A 12472-nucleotide genomic window follows, 5' to 3' on the forward strand; every position below is an offset into this window, starting at 1 on the left:
ATCCTTTTTGAATGAAACTGATGTGTGATGGCCTTGAAAAGTGCTTTCCCTGGTGATGTCTCATCATCATTGACATATTGTTAACATACTAGTTAATCAGCCCGAGGATAATAAAAAAGTTGAGTTAAAATGGAATCATATGACTAGATGGGATGCTAAGAGAAGGGCTAAGAGGGCTCCTGTAAGAGGTCAGGGACGAGGATTTACTATATGATACGCATGGGTTTGGTGAGTCATTAGGTGTCATTGTGTAGGTAGAGGCTCACTCACAGGGTGAGCACGTAAGCTTGAATAAGGGCTACTGCATATTCGAGAAAAGTGAGAAGAACAAGACTAATAAATATAATGAGGGCTGTGGGAGGATTCATGCTTAATAGGGAAAGGGATGCTCCTCTGATTAGGTGAATTAACAGGTGACCGTCTGTGATACTGTCTGTTAGTCATAGGGCTAAGGCTATTGGTTGGATAAATAAGCTAATAGTTTCAATAATTACTAGCATAGGGATAAGAGGGATTGGTGCCCCGGATGATAGAAAGCGGCCTACAGATGCTTTTGCTTTATGGCAGAAGCCAGTGATCACAGTGCCTTCTCATAAAGGGACCACTGTGTCTAAGGTTATTGAAAGTTGCGTAGGGGCACAAATGAGTTCAGTAAGAGGCCTAGTAAGTTTGTTGGCCAATGAATAAGGGACATAAGGATTAATGTTCTGGTTTGTCCTTTATAGTTCTGGATGTTCATTATTTGTTCTGACATAAGCTGAAGAAGTCATTGTTAAAGAGAAATTATGTGGTTATTAATCAGTCGGTTGAGTGCGGGGGAAAAATACCTGGAAACATAATAATTAAAAATAACAACAGTCAGCCCTAGTATCGTTGGGGTAATAAAAGAAGCAAATAGATTTTTGTTCATTCTGTTTTTGTTTCTCAAGGGTTAAATAAGAGGTAGCTTTTTTTCTCGGTGAGAGCTAGCTTTCTAGAATGGAAAAGCTCAAAGAGAAGAAAGCTAGCTTTATCAATATCAGTATCAATATCAATACTTTGTACATAATCTTTGTATTTCTTGTATCAACCATCTGTAACTGATATTATCATTGCCACTGGCAGGGCCAGCACATCAAGGAGTCAAGATGTGGGGTCTGGGTGAAAAAGATACAGATGAAAATCTTTAACATAGACCATCTGAGATCTTTGCCTACCTCATAAAACTGTTTCAGCATTAAATTTTACATAAGAAATATTTTAGCAATGTCTTGATATATAGTTACTCTAAAATAATAGAGGATGTTATTGTTGGTATGGTTGTGGCTTTTATCTTTATCAAATAAAACCCGGTCCTAAATTTAAAGAGGTTCCAATTGAAATAGAGAACATTAACATGGAATGCAAGCAAATGAGAACCAGAAAAAAAAATATCATGAATAAAATTTCATTGTAGGATTTGACTACATTATTGATTGTTTTTATCATTATGAAATATGAACACCTGCTCTTTCGTGAATGTCAACTCTGGGCTGAACTGTGTTAGGCGCTTTACATACACAATCTCATTTAACCTCACTTAATCACTCTAAGGTAGGTATTACTATAATCGTCGTTGTAAATATGAGGAAATTGAGCTTAAATGAAGTTCAGTATTTTTCTCAAAGTCCCCCGGATGGTGGTGATGCTGAAGCTAGGACAGCAGGTATTGATCTCAAGCAGGTAGCAGGGTGTAAGGACTTCCCTCCTTCTGCCCCACTGGACCCCGCAGTACACCATCTAAATTTGTTTGGGCATATTTACACCATCTCTCTACTGTTATGTGTTTGCAAGAAACGATGGAGGTGGAGTGGCAGCTCATGTGATGGAAAGCGTAGAAAAAACTCAGTTCCACGTTTAGCCCCATGGATGTGGACCACCACTAGGGGTCAGGCTAATATTCAGGCATATTTCAGTATTTTTTGGCATAACCATAATGCACAAAACACAAAGCAGCACCTTAATTTGCTCCCCAATATCCAAATGTAAAACAGAACAGCTCTGTGGAAAAGTATTTGGTAGTTTCTTAGAAATTTCGACATAAACTTAACACACAACCCATTCTTTTTATTGCTGAATTGTATAATATATCCATTCATAAGTTGATAAGACGAAAAGCTCCAAAAAAATTAGAGATAAGAGCAGGCCAAGGGTGAGATAAGACTTTGACTCACGCTGTTTCCTTCCTAAAACATTCACCCCTACCCATATCCTGCTGTAGCAACCTCCTCCATCCCTTCTAACTACTTGTAAAAGATTTTGTCTCTGCTTCATGTCTCTTCATCCTCATATCATATTCAACCCTCAACCCACTGCAATCTGGCTTCAGCCCACATTATTCTACTGAAACTATTCTTGCCAACTTTGTTATGACCTCCTTTTTGTTACATGTAGTAGGTGTATTCCAGCCTTTATCTTTACTTCCTGTCTCAACACTTCTGGCCCTGTCGATGATTCCTTCTCTTATACTGATTCTCTTTCCATGTAATTAGTGATATTTTATACTTTTAATTTTCCTTCCACACCTATGGTTACTTCTTCACCAGCCTTCTTTCCGGGTTCCTCCTCCTCTGTCCATCTTTTATGTGCTGATACTACTTAGGCTCCTATGCAAGATCCACTTTTCCTTTTACTTGAAAGTGGGGTCAGAGGATCATCTGCATCAAAATCATGGAGCTCTATTTGTCAAGCGTGTAGATTTGTGAGCTACATCCTATAACTACTCAGTAAGACTCTGGAGTTGGTGCCCAGGATTCTGAATTTTATCACACCTCCTGGGTAATTCATCTGACCCCAAAGTTTGAGAATCTCTTCAACATCTTCCTTGGGTAATATCATCCATTCCTAAATGCTCAATTACCATCCACCTGATAAAAGTTCTAAACTTTATATCTCTAGGTCACATCTCATTCCTGAGCTTCAAAATCCACAGGCCCAAATTTCTGCTAGCCATTTCATTTAGAGTCCTACAGAAACATAAAACTTTCTATGCCCCCAAATGATCTCACTACCTTCACTTGCAAACTTCTGTGCTTTCTATCTTTGGAAGTGGAACCAGCCACCACTGCTGCAGATTCCAGAAATCTAATTAGCTTCCCTGACCTCATATTCTCACCCTCCTCTACTTCCAAACAGCTGTGAAGCTCTCTCAATTTAATCTTCTAAAAAATGATGATTCCAGCTACTTCTCTCCATCAACACTTAGTGCTATTCTAGTTGAGGCCAGCATCATGTATCATCTGGAACCACTGTAGCAGATTCCAAAAGAGTCCCTCAGCCTCTAGACTTAGGCTCTCACCTAACCGTGATCTTTTCTTTACACTGAAATGACTTTTCTAAAATGTGAACCTGACCAGGCAGCTTCCTTATTTAAAACCTTACTACAGAATCCCAATGCTCTTAGAAGGATGTTCATGCTTCCATGGTACAACCTCAGCTTACTGCCTCAGTCTTATTTATTATCCCCAGTCCCTGTTTTATCTTTTAAGAATTCTAACTTTTAGTTAAATTTAACTTCTCTTCGAAGAACACCACATCCTCTTTTGTCTCCATACTTTCACATATTATGCTCACTGTGACTGAAAGATTCTTCTCCATCTCTTTGCTTGGCTGAATTCTACTAATACTTCAGGTATCACCTTCCATATCACTTTCCCTGGGAACTCTCTCTGACCAGCCCCCCCACCAAATTCAAATAAGAGGATCCTGCAGTGTGTGATTATAATACGCTGTACCAACCCCATCATAGCACTTATTATCGTGCATTTTAAGCTTCAGTTTACTTAACCTTTCCTGCACTAGACTATAAGTCTAATGGAGGCTGGAACCACGTGACCACAGCTCGGAATGTGCCACTATATATCTACTGAATGATTCAACAGGTGAATGACTTTTTAAAAAATAACCACAATCTAAAAAAAAGTGTTACAATCTTATATTTTCAGCTTTCATATAATCGAATTAAAATCAAGACTGGGAAATTACATTCTAGATCTTTAAATGATAATATGAACATTATTTTAATATAATATTTGAATTTTTAAGAATATATAAGTATAAATTTATTAATATTTTAGGGAAAAGTATTAGACAGTGTTCACAATTCATAATTTCAGAGCCACCTCAGAATGAGCCATAATAAATTATATAAAATTCTTTTCACATATTTGGATATAAGAAATACCACTATAAGTTTTAAGCTATTTAATATTGTATTCCTATTTAATAGTACCACAAATTGAATAAAGTTCTTATTTAAATAGACATGAAAAAGAGTCTTGTTCAAGGTCTTTTATCCCTGTTTATTCACTTTCTCTGAATGAATGGAATTTGAAAAGCTATAATATACATTCCCTTATTTGAAAACATATTTTCCTCCTCTAAAACTCATTTTTTTACTCTGTAGATTTCAGGATGACCTCTTCACTGGCAATTTCAAGGTACTTCACTTACTTTTGCATGTGGGCTTTTTAAATAGAACCTGACCGCTTTGAATTTTGTATTTGAAATCCAGAAAGCAAATTCTCCTAGGGTTCCACATTAGGATTCTTCAGCTAGAAGCTAAGACTGGATATGCATAAAATCAAATATTCAAGCCCTAGAAGTCTGTTCTCATGCCTCCTCACTCAGTGGCCATTCCATAGCAAACTCAGCTCTGGACAGCTCCCTCAGAAATTCACCAAGGTGGGGGAATTCACCATAGATCCAATTCAAGGTGTTGTCACATTGCCACCTCATGACAAAACAGAGCTATGCAACTTCAGAGGACATTGGTATATCCACTGGGATACAGAAATTGATAACAGAGCTGGAAGGTTAATTTTTGCCTTCATATAAATGCTAAACAATTTTTAAAAATGCAAATAATGGAGTTTGGAAGACTGGTTCCTTCACTTACTAGTTGTGTGACCCTAAAGCAAGTAAGATAATGTTTTTTAATGAGCATATATCAAATTAAAAATAAAGTGTGGCTTAAGTATACCACAAATGACATCACACAGGTCCGAAATTGAGTTCTTTTCAAGGGCTGGTTTGTGAATTACATAAGAATATGAGATATAACTCAATATACTAGCATACTCCCTGGTACTGTACACCATTCTGGTTAGCACCAATGGCTCCCAATGACAGGACACCGCACTGCCTGGAAGAAAGTGTCATGATATCAAACAATAGGGCAGAACTCCACCAAGTAATACTGAATACTTTTATTAAGGAAACAGAAAAAGAAAAGAAAATATGAAATAGTGGCAGTTTCTTTGCACAAAAGCTGAGTAAAACTTGTTACCCTCAGGGTAGAAAAGTTTCTTGAATTGGGAAATCATACCCTGAGCTGAGAGTTTGGAACATTTGTTCACAAACCTATTAACTTTTCTATAGCTTCACATTAAACATCGCAACTAGTTTATTCCCATCTGGGCCAGTAGGCCAAATTCTACCCTGAATTTTTCATTGCTATATTCCCTGTGGCTGTTTTTACTGATCTGCACGCTCTTTCTCAACAAAAAGTGGCTTTACTCCTCCCTTTCTAATTTTCAGAAACATCTTTGTCATCCTTATGACCTTTCAGTGAGGGACATTCAGCATAAAGGGGAAAAAAATATGTAAAAGCATCTTTGTGATGGTTGGCAGAAGATGTAAGAGCTGATATCTATGCCCTTGGGTGATTATGTACCCACTGGGGCTCCAGGTTTCTCATCTGCTCATCTGTGAAATCAGGAGAGTGATCATAAATACTATTATAAGTTTTTGTTTCTCTAACAAAGTAACTTTCATATACATTATCTCATTTAATCCTTATAACATCCTTATATCCCTATGAGGCAGATAACACACCCAGCAACATTTCATAATGGTATTATACAAATCCGCAGAGGTGAATATGAATCACTGCGCCAGTCAAAAACTCTCATTTAAGGCTGGAGGGAAGATTACTTGTTAACATGCAACAAATATTTCCTGAGCACCTACTGTGTGTTTACCACTGTATCTACACAATAAGGATGGAGTAATGAACAAGTTAGAACACACCCCTGTCCTTAGCAAGCTTACATACGAGAGTGGAGAAAGACTATAAAGTAGGAAACCAGATAATAAACTAGATGATTTAGAGAGGGACATAGCACCGTAAAGATAATAAAGCAATATACAACTTGGAATGGATTTGAGGCAAATTGTGCCAGAAGCAGATTTTCTTTAAGTGGCTAAAACAAAGTTTAAAAAGCAAGTAACAATAAAAGAAAATGTTTCCGGTACAGGACCAGCAGTACAAAAAAATAGTGTACGAGTACCTGGATAAAACACCCGTTTTGCAATAGTGCAACTTTTAAGTACATATTGTTGACTGTCCACAGTCCATGCAGAGTTACAACTCCACACTTCAACAACAACATGCTGACAGTTCCTAAAGAAAACTACTTAAAAAAAAAGGCATAACCCAGATGTTCCCTCATTTGACCAACTCCATCTAAGTTTAGATGTGCAGAAGGGCTTATTAGATATATCCAGAGTAAGCCACATGCAGCATGTTACATGATCAATTTTTCTAAAATAAGGTTTCAGGACAATGACAGTAAGATAAGGGAAGAAAATATGGAGGAGTGAAGTCCTAATTACTATACACGCATATTTTTTGACAATAGGGGGAAACCTTTTACAGATAAGTTACAAACAAAGAAAAGTCAAATAAACGATTTTGTACAAGAAATTTAACACGTTCTGTACAATGTGTTCACTTTGCTGTCATCTGTACAAACTCTTCTTAGTTTACTTGGCCATCACCGTCAATATCTGCTTCCCTGACATTTCATCAACCTCTTCATCTGTTAACTTCTCTCCAAGGTTTGTCATCACATGGCGGAGCTCTGCTGCACTAATATAGCCATTACCATCCTCATCAAACACAAGGAATGCTTCTCTAAGTTCTTCTTCACTGTCTGTGTCCTTCATTTTTCTTGCCATCATTGTCAGAAATTCCGGGAAGTCAATTGTGCCGTTACCATCAGCATCCGCCTCATTAATCATGTCCTGTAACTGCTTCTGTGGGATTCTGCCCAACAGACCTCATTACAGTTCCCAACTCCTTTGTTGTTATAGTTCCATCACCATCCTTGTCAAATAGTGAGAAAGCTTCTTTGAATTCTGCAATCTGCTCTTCAGTCAGCTGGTCAGCCATGCTGCAAGCGCTACCGGTCTCCGGGACTCGACTACTCAAGCACTCAGCTCGCTTGCTCCACTCGGACTAATTCTGTTCTGCTACTTTAATAGACTTATTTTATGCCTAACAGAAACTCAATACATGGTTGATGAGTAAATCTCCAATCAGAATTCATCCCTCCGTTACCTCTATGCCTAAGGAACAGAGTCTGAATCTGTTGTAACAATACTCCCTGTGTGGAAGTCTGGAAAGAAAGTAGAAAGATTTTTGACAAGGACAGTGATTGAAGAAAGAAACAGATTTGAGAGATTCCAGAGAAAGAAGCAAGGACCACGATGATGAGGGGGAGGTGAAATTTTGGGAGGATTCTGGGTGGGTGCAATGAGGAAGGAGGAAAGTTCCAGAATGATGGCCAGGTTTGGCATGAATAAATGGCTAAACTATCAGTTCTCCCAAAAGAGGGTAACCTGATTTATAATGTTTGACACATCCCTTATCACACAAAAGTGCTCGATTGCTTGAATTGTTTTGAATAGTATGTTTTCATTAGTGCTAATAATGAAAACATAATTAAAAGCATGTTTGTAGTGAGAGGCAATAAGTTCATTTTTGCACATGACAAATTTAAAGTGCTTATGGGACCACTAGGCAAAGAGGTCCCATTGCTTGCTGGATATATACGAATGGAGCAGATGGGAAATAGGGTCTAGATTTGTAGATGTGATACTGATGAGGTTATTGAAAGCAACACAGTATAAAGAGAATACGTAACCTGAGAAGAGAAGGAGTCAGACATTGGAATATCAACATTTAGTGAAGCGATAGGTAACTATGATGAGAGAGGGGTGGAATAGCCAAAGGTGTAGGAGAAAGACCAGGGCAAACTGGTTTCACAGAATTCAAGGTGGAAAAAAAATCATGTAGAAGAGAGTACTCAACTGTGCATTTCACTGGATATAAATTTTATATCAATTAAAAAAAACCACTTACCCTCAGACATCCTTTACTAATTTGTTTTGGCCTAGATTGTTTTGCTTCTAGAGATTCACTGCCTCTGTTGGTATGCTGAAACAGCAGCCTCCAGTGGTTATGGTCATGGAGAACTACGATTTATGGACTAGGTATGGTTTTTTCACATAGTACATGCTCAACGAAGTGAGTTGAACTAAATTAATTGTTCTTCAGTCACAACGAAACAAATGCTTTGCGTGACGCTCTCTTAGGGCAAAGAACATTGGCTTAAAGTGAAGATTCTGGGATTATGCTGGTAAAACAGTCAAGACTGTTTGCTTGAAATACTGATCCATGGTCCAATCGTTGTTTGCTGGCTGCTGTGGCAATCTGAAGCTCACAAGATCAGCATCTTTGCTCTCCCTTCCCCTCAATTTTTGGTTGTTATGGGAGAGACAGCAAGCCAATAGTTATGCTTAGCTCTGAGTATATGATCAATTATTTCTTTCTTCATAGTATGCTTTCTTAAAAAGCCAAAAAGTGCATTTTTACCCTAACAAGCCTTTTAAAAGTTGCTCATAGTGTGCCACTGACAACAATAGTCCTAAATTTCAATTTCTACTCCACCTCTCAGACTTGCTTTATCTTTTTTAGATCTTTTCTTCTCATCTGACGAGAACATGTTTTTCCAGACCTCAAGAATCTTGAGAGCTCCACTGAGTCCACAACACCAGGCACTGGGGTCTTGCAGAGGCGAACAGTTACTAAACAGTTGCTGACCCTTCCTTATAGCTCTCTATCACTTTCTTGTTTCCACTCGTCCGACTTCGGAGCTCTCTTGAAAGCCCATCTCCCTTAAGCTACATTAAGCCCCTCTCAATTCCACCCAACATTTTTCAATGGCTCCCTGCTTCCTTAATCTCTACTTCCCATCTATTCCCCTGGTAAAATTTAGCTTCTCTAAATTCTTCACTTATGTTTTGCATTGACATGCCTTATGTCCAGTCATTTCAGTGAAAGGAAATATCCTAAAAGGGAAGGATTCACCAAGAAGAATGAGGACCATTGATGGATTATACTTTTGCGTGTGTCTTTGAAATTCCAAATTCATCTTCATTTTCAGCACGTGGTTATATCACATGATGAAGTGAAATATCAATATGTTAAAAAATATAATTTTGCATTTGTGACGAAATCTAATTTATTGAAGCTATATTTCTATACACACACACACACACACACACACACACACAAATGGCTATGTTCACAGTACCCTAAATCTACCATATTTTAGAAATGTAAACATTTTTATATTGGTAGCTACATTACCCCACTGTTTTACTTATTTTACTTAAAAAAAAAAGGAAATATTTGCCTTCTTGTTAAAGGAAAGCTATGTAAGGAAAAAAACGTTACTTTAAAACTATAAAAAGATATATCAGAAGAAAAAGAAGTATGAGAGGCATCTAGGAATTTCAGAGTTCTCTCATGGGCATGGTGAAGTGAACACTACAATCAAGTTAGAGTTCTACCACATACTATTCCTATGTTTCTGGAAAAGTCATGGAGTCTATATTCATGATCCATAGGGACGCTGTCAGAACCGACAAGATAACCTACCTAAAATTGCTGTGTGCTCTTATGTTCTCCCAGAATTGTAGTGAATGGGAATTATTTGGATTGTGTGGAAACAAGTATATAAAGCAAGCTCCAGAAGAATTCTGTTTTCTTTGTTTTTCTGATCAGGTTCGATACTATGATCAGATGCATTATATAACCTCTAAATGCTCTTGTCCACTGTAGAATATAACTAAGTACTTCTATTCAAAACCAAGTCATGTTACCCATCTGACTATAATAACTCACACACTGGGTTGGCCAAAAGTTCCTTCGGGTTTTTCCGTGGATGTTACAAAAAACCCAAAGGAACTTTCTGGCCAACCCAATATTTTGAATTGAAAAATCTTTGGATTAGAATGCCTACGTGCCAATAACTCTAGCCATTGGTGTTGACATATAAAATGAAGGTAAATGCAGCATCTTTCTTACACATTTCACTACTGCTTAGCAAATGGCCCACAAAAGGAGTATAATACATATACTAAATTTGATGGCATAAATCAACGGATAAATGAATGACCGAATGAATGACATACAGAAGCTATGGCACGTTGAGGCAATGAATGCACTGAGTGACTGACGGGAGTCATGGGGTTGTGAGGTTGCTGGGAAGTCCACCTCACACTTCACATCTGGCAAACCATCACTCATTTTTGAAGCCCCAACAATGAAAAAAATCTTCCAGCTACACAGCTTCTGAACCTCAGGCAGGACTGCTCACTCAGAACTATGTCTATCCCTCCTTAAGATCACCTGCCATGCTGCACGACAACTGGCACTGGCATTTGGCCTGTTAGACCACAGACCCCCTGGAGGAGGAGCTGTGCATTTCTGAACACACAGAGCCTGGGACCGTGCCTGACACACACAGGAGGTCTTAACAAGGAAGTAAAGAGTTAGTTGAATAAAAGAGGACTTTACATTTCACTTGAACTCCTTACTGAATAAAGACAATGATTTACTCTTCAGGGGAAAAAAAAGAAAACGAAAAACCCATCAATTAAGTAATAAGCTCAGTAGAGTTGGGAAGGAAAAAGAGTAAAACAGGCAGTCATAGCAGAGCTGAAAAGCAGACTCGACCATCTATTCTCCTTCTGCACTTAAAACATTTGAGAATGCCATTCTCAGAAAATTACTATAAACGTTCTCATTTATATAATAGGAGAAACCAGTGCGTGTTTTCCTTCTGTATTTACGGTTATCCAAGAAATCCCATTCAGTGCACTCCCCCCACCCCTTTCCTTCCCAAAACCACAAAGATTCTCAATTACCATTTAGTAGGTTTCCTTGTATATGGGCACTAGACGATGAGAAAGTAAGTTCTACCCCTTCCTCCTTCGAGCATAAATAAAATGAGGGCAGGGGTTTCTCATTTACTTTGTTCTCTGCTCCTTCCTCAGCACTTCGAACTGTACCTGGCACAGAGCAGATACTCAATAACTAACTGTTGCTTGAATGACTGACTACATATTTGATAATAAAGTCATAAATCCTCTCAGCTGAAAAATCTTTGTTTTCCATTCTTAGTACTTGCTTTTTTTTTGGCATGATATCTAAATGTAACCAAAGAAAACTAATAGAAAAAAATTTTAAAGATACCTATAAATTTTTTATACATATTCTTCATTCATTCTCTTTACTCCAATTTAAATCTGAAAATTCATATTAAGCAGCCAGAAGCGTCCTAACTAAACTCAAGAAAATGGAGGCAATGTCTTCAGATTTAATGATTTTAAAATCAGTGTGTGAGTTGACTAAATTTGTTTATAGCATTTTTTGTTGAGCAGGAAGTTTTAAGCATATTTCTTAATGCTTTCATTGTGCAACTTTTTTCCACTGTAAACATATAAAAATGTAAATATGCAGTGAATCCATAGATGATCTGAGTCCTCTTAGTTCACTCTGCCTTCCCACAGGTGTGTATTCCTCTAGCACTAATCTTTGAATTATATTCAAAGCAATCCTGATCAATATAGAAGTCCTGAACTTAACTACTTCGTTACTGCAGAGTTTACAGAGGTGAATTCTGGGTGAAATTTCTAAATCATGCCTTGTTACCACTGGAGATATTAAGTATAGGGCAATTTACCCTGTGTCGCCATACATTTCACAAAGCTGCTAAGTTAAACACATTGCAAAAATAACTGCAAGGGCAATTTTAAAATTTCTAAACATTTAGAATATTTCAAATAGACTAAAACTTACCTAGGGGAAAAAGTAATGTATATTCATATATTCACCACACCACAGATTCAGTTTGCCAAATTTGCCTCAAAACTTTTTGTTTTTAATGGACTAGGTCTTCACAGATATAGAGATATAGCTAAAGCTTTCTGTGAACTGCTGCTCAATCTCCCACATCCTCCCCCACCAGCCCTTTCCCAGGCACTCCCTCGAATGACTTTGGTGATTATCATTACTGTCCATATTATTCTTTTACAAAATATTTCTCCCTAAACAATATTTGCAATATTTTCCCTGTTACTTTAAACTTTATATAAACTGTATTTACAATATGCTCAACATAGAATAACACCCGATAAATGCTGTTAGTCTTTTTGTCTTTTTGCCATGGCATATGCTTTTTTTTTTGTCTCTTGACACTGCATTTGAGGTTTACTATGTTGAGACATGTAATTATGATTAATTCCCTTTAGCTGTGTCACTGGGCTCTAATCAAACCACTCCTGTCTGAAAGCATCTTTTTCTTTCTTTCGCCCAGCAGCT

General features: G+C 37.6%; 1 long non-coding RNA gene and 1 pseudogene across 3 annotated transcripts in view; both read right to left on the reverse strand.

Annotated features, from left to right (window-relative positions):
* The window catches only part of LOC149749733 (uncharacterized), an 80362-nt gene that overhangs the window by 33752 nt on the left and 34138 nt on the right, over positions 1 to 12472 (reverse strand). The gene's annotated exons all lie outside the window — the stretch shown is intronic.
* On the reverse strand, positions 4506 to 7791 carry LOC149749734 (calmodulin pseudogene; annotated as a pseudogene).

The sequence above is a fragment of the Delphinapterus leucas genome, chromosome 3 (assembly GCF_059928025.1).
Source record: "Delphinapterus leucas isolate spDelLeu-1000000601 "Yukka" chromosome 3, BTC_Dleu_Yukka2, whole genome shotgun sequence".
NCBI classification, from domain to species: domain Eukaryota; kingdom Metazoa; phylum Chordata; class Mammalia; order Artiodactyla; family Monodontidae; genus Delphinapterus; species Delphinapterus leucas.